Source organism: Triticum aestivum, chromosome 3B (assembly GCF_018294505.1).
Source record: "Triticum aestivum cultivar Chinese Spring chromosome 3B, IWGSC CS RefSeq v2.1, whole genome shotgun sequence".
NCBI lineage: Eukaryota > Viridiplantae > Streptophyta > Magnoliopsida > Poales > Poaceae > Triticum > Triticum aestivum.
The window spans coordinates 542,471,229-542,480,946 of NC_057801.1; positions in this window are offsets into that span (position 1 = coordinate 542,471,229).

Here is a 9,718-nt window from a genome sequence, read left to right on the forward strand (position 1 = left end):
GTGCTCCTCCGTTCCGAGAGAGCGTTCGGTGTTTCCATTTACCGTGATGACTTCGCGAGGTCCTGGCATCTTGAGCTTGAGATATGCGTAGTGCGGCACCGCATTGAATTTTGCAAATGCGGTTCGTCCAAGCAGGGCGTGATAGCCACTGCAGAATGGGACTATGTCGAAGATGAACTCTTCGCTTCGGGAATTATCCGGGGATCCGAAGACCACTTCGAGTGTAACCGAGCCTGTACAGCTGGCTTCTACACCTGGTATGACGCCTTTAAAGGTTGTCTTTGTGGGTTTAATCCTTGAGGGATCGATACCCATTTTTTGCACTGTATCCTGATAAAGCAGGTTCAGGCTGCCGCCGCCGTCCATTAGGACTCTGATGAGGTGAAATCCGTCGATAATTGGGTCTAGGACCAATGCAGCGAATCCACCGTGATGGATGCTAGTGGGGTGGTCCCTTCGATCAAAAGTGATCGGGCAGGAGGACCATGGGTTGAACTTTGGGGCGACTGGCTCGAACGCATAGATGTCCTTGAGAGCACGCTTCCGCTCCCTTCTGGGGATGTGGGTTGCGTATATCATGTTCACCGTCCGCACTTGCGGGGGGAATCCCTTCTGTCCTCTGTTGTTCGGCGGCCGGGGCTCCTCCTCGTCATCGCTATGCAGCCCCTTGTCTCTGGTTTCGGCACTTAACTTGCCTGCCTGCTTGAACACCCAACAATCCCTGTTGGTGTGGTTGGCTGGTTGTTCGGGGGTGCCATGTATCTGGCACGAGCGATCGAGTATCCGGTCTAAACTGGATGGACCCAGAGGGTTTCTTTTGAATGGCTTCTTCCGCTGACCGGGTTTAGAGCCTCTGAATCCGGCATTGACTGCCGTATCCTCAGTATTGTCGCCGTTAATGCGGCGCTTGTGCTTGTTGCGACGTGACCTGCCATTGTTGTCCTTGGTATCCGAATTGCCAGGGCTCTTGGTTATGTTATTGCTACGAGCTAGCCAGCTGTCTTCGCCCGTGCAAAAGCGGGTCATGAGTGTCGTGAGGGCTGCCATAGATTTCGGCTTTTCCTGTCCTAGGTGCCGGGCAAGCCATTCGTCTCGGATGTTGTGCCTGAAGGCTGCAAGGGCCTCGGCATCCGGACAGTCGACTATTTGATTTTTCTTGGTTAGGAACAGTGTCCAGAATTGTCTGGCCGATTCCTCTGACTGCTGGATTATGTGGCTTAGGTCATCGGCGTCTGGTGGTCGCACGTAAGTGCCCTGGAAGTTGTCAAGGAATGCGGATTCCAGGTCCTCCCAACAACTAATTGACTCTGCTGGCAGGCTGTTAAGCCAATGCCGAGCTGGTCCTTTAAGCTTGAGCGGGAGGTATTTGATGGCGTGTAGATCATCACCACGAGCCATGTGAATATGAAGGATATAATCCTCGATCCATACCGCGGGATCTGTTGTGCCATCGTATGATTCGATGTTGACGGGTTTAAAACCCTCGGGGATTTGATGATCCATTACTTCTCTGTGAAGCATAGTGGGTGTGCGGCACCCCTGTACTGGGCTATATCGCGACGCATCTCGGATGAGCTTTGTCTTCTGTGTTCGGCCTGGCCGTATTTATCATATCCGGCGTGACGGTTATCGTCACGCGAAGTGGGGCGCCCACGCGATCCGTAGATCGATCTTGTTTGCCTTGCCTTATTCTCCAATATGTCTCGCAGGTCTGTTGCGTCTCCCCGCACTCTGGTATTTTTTGAGCGGTGCCGGGGTGCGGCTTGGGTCGAGGGCCGGGAGGCCTCTCTGTCGCGGCCACGGGGTGGCCGATCGGGCGCATCATACGCTTGTGATGTAGGTTTAGTTGCTTCCTCCTCAAATTGGGGTAGCAGCCTGCGCTTTGGGTAGCTCTTGGAGGGGCGTTCGAGTTTATACTCTTCGGCCGCCAGGACTTCAGTCCATCTGTCGGCTAGCAAGTCTTGGTCAGCTCTAAGCTGCTGCTGTTTTTTCTTGAGGCTGCTTGCGTGGCCATAAGCCTGCGTTTGAAACGCTCTTGTTCGACGGGATCCTCTGGCACGACGAATTCGTCGTCGTCGAGGCTTGCCTCATCTTCGGAGGGAGGCATATAATTGTCGTCCTCGACCTCCATGTCCTCAGCTCTCTCATGAGGGCTGGCTCCTTCGTCCTCCTGCACTGAATCCTGCTGGAGGGGGTTGTCTTCGGCACTGTCCGGTGTGTTGTTATCTCCGGTGCCGGACTCGCCGTTTTTACTTTGGCGGGATTTAGAGCGGCGCCGCTGACGTCGGTGCTTGGGTTGCTTCTTGGAGGGGTCGTCCTCCGTTTTTTCATCGCCATCCCCTGCTTTGGGGGTGTCCACCATGTATATGTCATATGACGAGGTGACTTTCCAGTTCCCTATAGGTGCTAGTTCTTGGTCGTCTCCTTCATCGGCGTCCATACCGTCGATGTCTTCGGAGTTGAAGTCAAGCATGTTGGTTAAATCATCGACAGTGGCTACGAAGTGGGTGGTGGGTGGGCTTCAAATTTCTTTGTCGTCCGTATCCCAACCATGCTGACTGTAATCCGGCCAGGGCTCTCCTGACAAAGAGAGAGACTTTAGTGAATTCAGGATATCGCCAAAGGGCGAGTGCTGAAAGACATCCGTGGCGGAGAACTCCATGATCGGAGCCCAATCGGGTTCGATCGGAAGAGGTGCGGAAGATTCAGAGTTCGGAACGGAGTCCGACACCCTGGAGTCATAGGCCTCGCCAAGGACTGGGCTGGTGTTCAGCTCTATCGCCATAGGGATTGCGGCACCTGGGGCGGCGTCCAACCGTCCGTCCCCAATTGGCGTGGTTGGCTGCGAGCTAACGGTCGGAGCGGGCACCTGAGCGACGCTCTGGGCGTTGTTCGGCGTCAGAGCTAAATCATGCCCATCGTGACAGTGGCTGTGGCTCGAATCCATCGAAGATCAAGTCCCCGCGGATGTCGGCCGTGTAGTTTAAACTTCCGAACCTGACCTGATGGCCAGGGGCATAGCTTTCGATATGCTCCAGATGGCCAAGCGAGTTGGCCCGCAGTGCGAAGCCGCCGAATACGAAGATCTATCCGGGGAGAAAAGTCTCACCCTGGACTGCGTCGTGGTTGATGATCGAAGAAGCCATCAGGCCTAAAGGTGATGACAGAGAGGAACTCTCAATGAAAGCACCAATGTCGGTGTCAAAACCGGCGGATCTTGGGTAGGGGGTCCCGAACTGTGCGTCTAGGCGGATGGTAACAGGAGACAAGGGACACGATGTTTTTACCCAGGTTCGGGCCCTCTCGATGGAGGTAAAACCCTACTCCTGCTTGATTAATATTGATGATATGGGTAGTACAAGAGTGGATCTACCACGAGATCAGAGAGGCTAAACCCTAGAAGCTAGCCTATGGTATGATTGTTGTTCGTCCTACGGACTAAAACTCTCCGGTTTATATAGACACCAGAGAGGGCTAGGGTTACACAGAGTCGGTTACAATGGGAGGAGATCTTCATATCGTATCGCCAAGCTTGCCTTCCACGCCAAGGAAAGTCCCATCCGGACACGGGACGGAGTCTTCAATCTTGTATCTTCATAGCCCGGGAGTCTGGCCAAAGGTCATAGTCCGGCCATCCGGACACCCCCTAATCCAGGACTCCCTCACCGGGCATTCTTAGCCCTTGCCGCAAGTCCTCGAGACGGGGCAACGGGGTCACATCTTTCGTGAGTCTCTGCTTGTTACCGCGCGTTCCTAATCCACTACGATTTGGATATTTGATCCGAGGGGCCTCTGGCCTGATAGCACTAACCATCACATGGGCATAGTATGGGTGTTCTGCGTCGTATGCATCAGCCGAAGCTTATTAGACGTTAGCGACTGAGCGGCGCGCGCCGGGTTGGACTGGTAAGCTCCTACCTTTTTTAAGGAGGTAGCTAGGTCTGCTCATCGGCCGCCCATGGAACGTGCAGGAGTTCCCGGGGAGATGGCCCATGACCCCTGGGGGCATAGGTTTAGTTAGGCGTGCTGACCTCTCTATTAAGCCTAGGTTGGGTTGCGGCGTGTTGTTTGGCCGAGGCCGGACATGACCCAGGAAAGTGTGTCCAGCCGGAGTTAATCGAGCGTGGTGGGTAAGTTGGTGCACCCCTGCAGGGAAGAAAACATCTATCGATAGCCTGTCCTACGGTAACGGACGCTCAGAGTTGTATCCCGATCAATACAACTAGAACTGGGTACTTGTGATGAGAATTGGATGGTGATGAGAATTGAGTTGTGATGATAATTGGATAGTATGGCTCTGGGATTGCTTTCTTGCAGGGAGTCAAGAAAGGATCTCTGGCCGAGGTTGGTAACACTACTACTACTTTACCTTATGCTACTCTACTCCCTCCTGTTTGCTGCAAGATGGTGGTTTCCAGAAGATGCTAGTCTTCGATAGGACTAGGCCTTCTCTCTATTTTGGCATTTCTGCAGTCCAGTCCACATATACAACCTTTCTTTGATAATGTTGCATATGTAGTGTAGATCCTTGCTTGCGAGTACTTTGGATGAGTACTCACGGTTGCTTTGCTACCCCCTTTCCCCCTTCTTTCTTCTTTTTGGTTGTTGCAACCAGATGGTGGAGTCCAAGAGCCAGACGCCACCTTCGACGACGACTACTACTACCTCGAGGGTGCCTACTACCACATGAAGACCGCGACGACCAGGAGTAGTTAGGAGGCTCCCAGGCAGGAGGCCTTGCCTTTTCGATCGATGTTGCTTTTGTGCTAGCCTTCTTAAGGCAAACTTGTCTTACTTATGTCTGTACTCAGATATTGTTGCTTCCGCTGACTCTTGTGTTTTTGAGCTTATGTATTCGAGCCCTCGAGGCCCCTGGCTTGTAATATAAAGCTTGTATTATTTTAATTTGTGTCTAGAGTTGTGTTGTGATATCTTCTCGTGAGTCCTTGATCTTGATCGTACACATTTGCGTGTATGATTAGTGTACGATTGAATCGAGGGCGTCACACCCACCAGTCTGGCCCATATGTAAAGGGTCGGTGGCCTGAGGACCCCTTAATCCAGGACTCCCTCAGTAGCCCCCGAACTAGCCTCCAATAATAGGGCTTGTGTTCGGCATCCGCACACCTCGTGATCTTGGACTTGCGAGGCAAGTTCTTCAGTGTGTCCTGTACATGCTTAGAGTCGAGTGGTATTCGGAAGCTGAAACGTCCACTTTACTTAGCTTTGAAGGCAAAAAACGTTCCAGTGTGAATAGTGATTTCATCTGACAACTTTTTCCTTTTTTAACGAAGGGTCACGACCGATCATAATGCCGAGTGGTTGGCCGTCCTCGATGTGTGGCTCGAGGCCGCCCCCCTATTGGCACATCTCATCAAGGCAAAGATCGGGCCCCATTTTTAGGGGATATGATCAATGATTTCAATTACCCACCCGCGCATAACATCATGAGAGTATCAGGAAGTGGAGAAGCCCACGGTGTAAAAAGAGGAACCCTTGGCCCTTCCCTAGCCTATAAAGAGGGGGACTGCTACGGTTAGCATCCTATGCCTTCTTCCACCTCCCGCTGCCGCTTGTGCAACCCTCTAGAGCTCCAGTGCCTTGTCTTTCTGCTTAGTGGCGAATCCCATCCGACCCTCCCCAGACATGGCCGGATCCGATGCTAACGACTAGTGGGACGTTTCCATCGTCACCAACAACGACATCTTGGATCTGAAGCGGGTCGGCTACCTGTCGGCCGACATTGCTCATAGGGCCCCTGAAAAGGGCCAACTCATCCCCACGCCCAAGCGGGGTGAGAGGGTCGTGCTCCTCCCCCATTTAATTCGAGGGCTCGGATTTCCTCTACACCACATCATGAGGGGGTTGATGTTCTTCTACGGGCTAGATTTTCATGATCTAGCCCCCAACTCCCTCCTCCACATCTCGACCTTCATTATCGTCTGTGAGGCCCTCCTCCGAGTCTAACAACACTTTGGCCTATGGCTGAAGGTGTTCAACGTCAAGCCCAAGGTGGTTGGTAGTGCCCAGGCTGAGTGCGGCGAGGCCATGATCAGCAAGTTGACACGGGTCCAGTGGCCGGAGGGTAGGTTCATCGGTACCGTCAAGGTGTGGCAAAAAGAGTGGTTCTACATCACCGAACCAAGGGATACCGCCTGGACGTCGGCTCCCGAATTCAGATCCGGACCCCCGGCCAGATTGGCCTCATGGACTACAAAGAGTCCGGACTGGGAGTCCATTACTGACGTGAAGCTGCCGTAGAAGCGCGTTATAAACATGATGGATACCGGCACCAAGCTGACAACCGTGGTCCAAATAATGCTCAAGCATCGGATCCTCCCTTTCCAGGAAAGGGCCAAGCCAATGTGGGAGTATAAGTCCGAAGACTGAACCATGGTGCAGTGCCTCTTCGGCACAACCCACGACAAGGTGTGGGGACTACTGTTCAAGCCTCAAGAGGCGTGGCCGGCCGAGGAGGAGGACATCAGCCTTGATGCTGCGAACCCTCTAAGGGAGCTAAGTGGTCCATTCCTGACATGTGTTCGAATAGTCATATAGTGCATGATTGGGTCTAAGCCTCCCTTTGTGGATTTTTGCAAGGCATGGCAAGGCTGAGAAGATTAGCTGCCCGGCGCCGCTGCCCGAAGGGCCCTGATTGGCCCAACTAGAGAGGCTGCTGGTCGTGGTGCCTTACAAGGCGCCCGACAAGAAGGGCAAGAATAAGAAGGATGTACCGGAGGCTATGGAGGGCCTCCGCCGCAGAGCTCATCCAGACTCCCAGGCCAGAGATGATGTGGCCTCATCTGCCCAAGATGGGGAAGAAGATGAAGACGAGGAGGAAAGTGCCTTGTTCCACTCCAAGAAGAGGGCAGCGTCCGAAGACGTCGAGTAGGAACAACCTCTTCGGCCTCGAAGAGGCAGTGCAGGCCCAAGGTGGTCCTGCCCGACAGCTCAAACTCCGATGAGGAGTCCGTGGCGTCCGAGAAGGTTCTGGATAGGGAACCTAGGGTCAAGCCCCCTGCTGCCAGGTACATATTTTGGCATTGGTAGTGTTTTATTTTTGATGGCCCTTTGTTTGATGGAAGTTGATTGTATGATGTCACAACCCACCGCGCGGCCACCCCCCGAGCAGACCTCGGAGGGGACATCTCCACCCGTCGATTTGGCGGATAACAGGTCTGTGTCACGCTCTACACCTCCCCAGCCCCGCGAAGAGGTCAGGGAAGTCCTATCTCTAAGGGCCTCGAACACGGGGGAGGAGGGAGACACCACCATGGCCGAGGCTAATGCCTCGATCACTGAAGATCAGGAGGATGTGTCCCTCCTGGCTAATGCGGGGGGGGGGGGGCGGGCGGATCCGGTCCGTCCATAACCTCCCAATCGGCCGCACTTGAGCCCTCAAGGCCTTCACAGGTGCCAATTCCGCCCTCCCATGGGGAGGGGATTGATGTCCCGCCGCCCGCGCCGGACACTAGCTGGCAGGCAGTGACGGGCTGGCCGGGCACATTGGAGGAGCTGGTGAAAACCCCCGTCATCATGGACGGGCACCGCTCCCTTATGGATGCGGTTCTGCAGGGAGTTCAGTCGGTCCAATCCGGACCGAATGACGCCATACCAGGCCTTCTAACATGCTTTGAGGTAAGTCAAGTAATACTCTTTTCCTGTAAAGTTGTTTTAGCCCTTGGTTGTAATGTTTGAATAGGCCGTATATATAGCAGCCCCCAAGACTCTGTAAGAAGTATAAAGAAACTTGCAGAGGATCCAATTTCTCTAGGCAAAAATTTAAAGTAGTGTGAACTTTTTTTTGATGTCATAGGCATCTTCTGTGGTCACGGCTGGTAATGCCACGCCACTAGAGGAGATGGATCGTAAGCTCAAGCGCTCTTATGGAGAGCTTGACCTTGTCAACAAGCGGCTTGACGAGGCACAAGGTGAGCTCATGTCAAAATGCAGAGCTGATATTGCCAGATACTTGTGATCCGGATTGTATGTTGAGCCCCTGCTGTTTGGTGACTACAGTTGTTGCCGCGGAGGTTGAGGGCATCAAAGTGGCGCTTAAGAAAGCTGAGGCCAAGGCTGTGACGCCCCTGATTCAATCGTACACTAATCATACACGCAAATGTGTACGATCAAGATCAAGGACTCACGAGAAAATATCACAACACAACTCTAGACACAAACAAAATAATACAACCTTTATATTACAAGCCAGGGGCCTCGAGGGCTCGAATACAAAAGCTTGATACACAAGAGTCAGCGGAAGCAACAATATCTGAGTGCAGACATAAGTTAAACAAGACTGCCTTAAGAAGGCTAGCACAAAAGCAACACGATCGAAGAGGTAAGGCCTCCTGCCTGGGACCTCCTAACTACTCCTGGTCGAGGACGGCCTCCAAGTAGTAGCATCCATCGACGTGGCATCTAACTCCAGGGATCCATCACCTGGTTGCATCAACCGGAAAGAAGAAAGAAGGGGAAAAGGGGTAGCAAAGCAATCGTGAGTACTCATCCAAAGTACTCGCAAGCATCAGATCTATACTGAGTATGCATTGGTATCAAATGGAAGGTTTGTATCTGTGGACTGAAATGCAGAATGCCAGAATAGAGGGGGAAGGCCTAGCCTATCGAAGACTAGCATCTTCAAGCAGCTCCAAGCATCTTGCAGCATGTAGAAGAGTAAAGAATAACAATTTATAATTAACAAGCATGTTGTAGCATTAACACCCAAAGATCCTTCCTCGACTCCCTGCGAGAAAGCAATCTCGGAGCCACATATCCATCACACGTCTCAAGTATCCATTTCTAGTTGTATAAGATCAGGATACAGGTCTGAACGTCCATTACCGTGGACATGGTATTCGAATATATGTCTTCCCTGCAGGGGTGCACCATGTTACCCAACACGCTCGATCACTCTGGCTGGACACACCTTTCTGGGGTCAATGCCCGGCCTTGGAAGATCAACATGTCGCAGCCCTACCTAGGCTCAGCAGAGAGGTCCCCGTCGGTCTACATCCTAAGCACTCTGGGGTCTTGGGCCCATCGCTCGCAGCACTCCGGGTCGTTGTGTGCAGGGTGGATACCAGCACCACCTCGAATGGCCAGCACGATCCGACCATGCCACAATGCTGAACTGGACGTCTGGCAAAGCTTCGATTGATACTGCGATGTCGAGGCCCATAACTATTCTCGCGTGGTGGTTAGTGTGTAAAGGCCAGAGGCCAACTCAGAAAAAATACCCAAACCTGTTAGTGCATTATTAAAAGAAGTGATGGCTGTCGGGACAAGTCCGGAGCTATCACCCCGTCCCGGGCGATACCGCTAAACAGCTAGCCGCCACCGTCACATCACACGGGTGCTCTCCTGGCCCGCCCGGCTTTCACAACGGTCTCAAGTGAAGTTAAGGTAACTGTGTGTCCAGACATCAAGGGGAAAACCCGAGGAATCACCCCTGGTGGATTCCACTCGATGTAATCATCAAGGTGAATGTAAGAGGAACCACCCTCGAGGTTCACACTTGAGGTGTTGCATGACAGAGCCATACCAAGAATGGTGAAGGAGGAACCACCCTCGATGACCACGACTGAATAGCTACACTACAGATATCTCATCATGGATTATGTATGAGGTTCCACCCTCGGCACTCGATGGTAACTCTGCATAGTCGAGCAACAAAAAGGGGCGTGATGTGATGTGAGATGTTGGGCTCTGGTTGTCG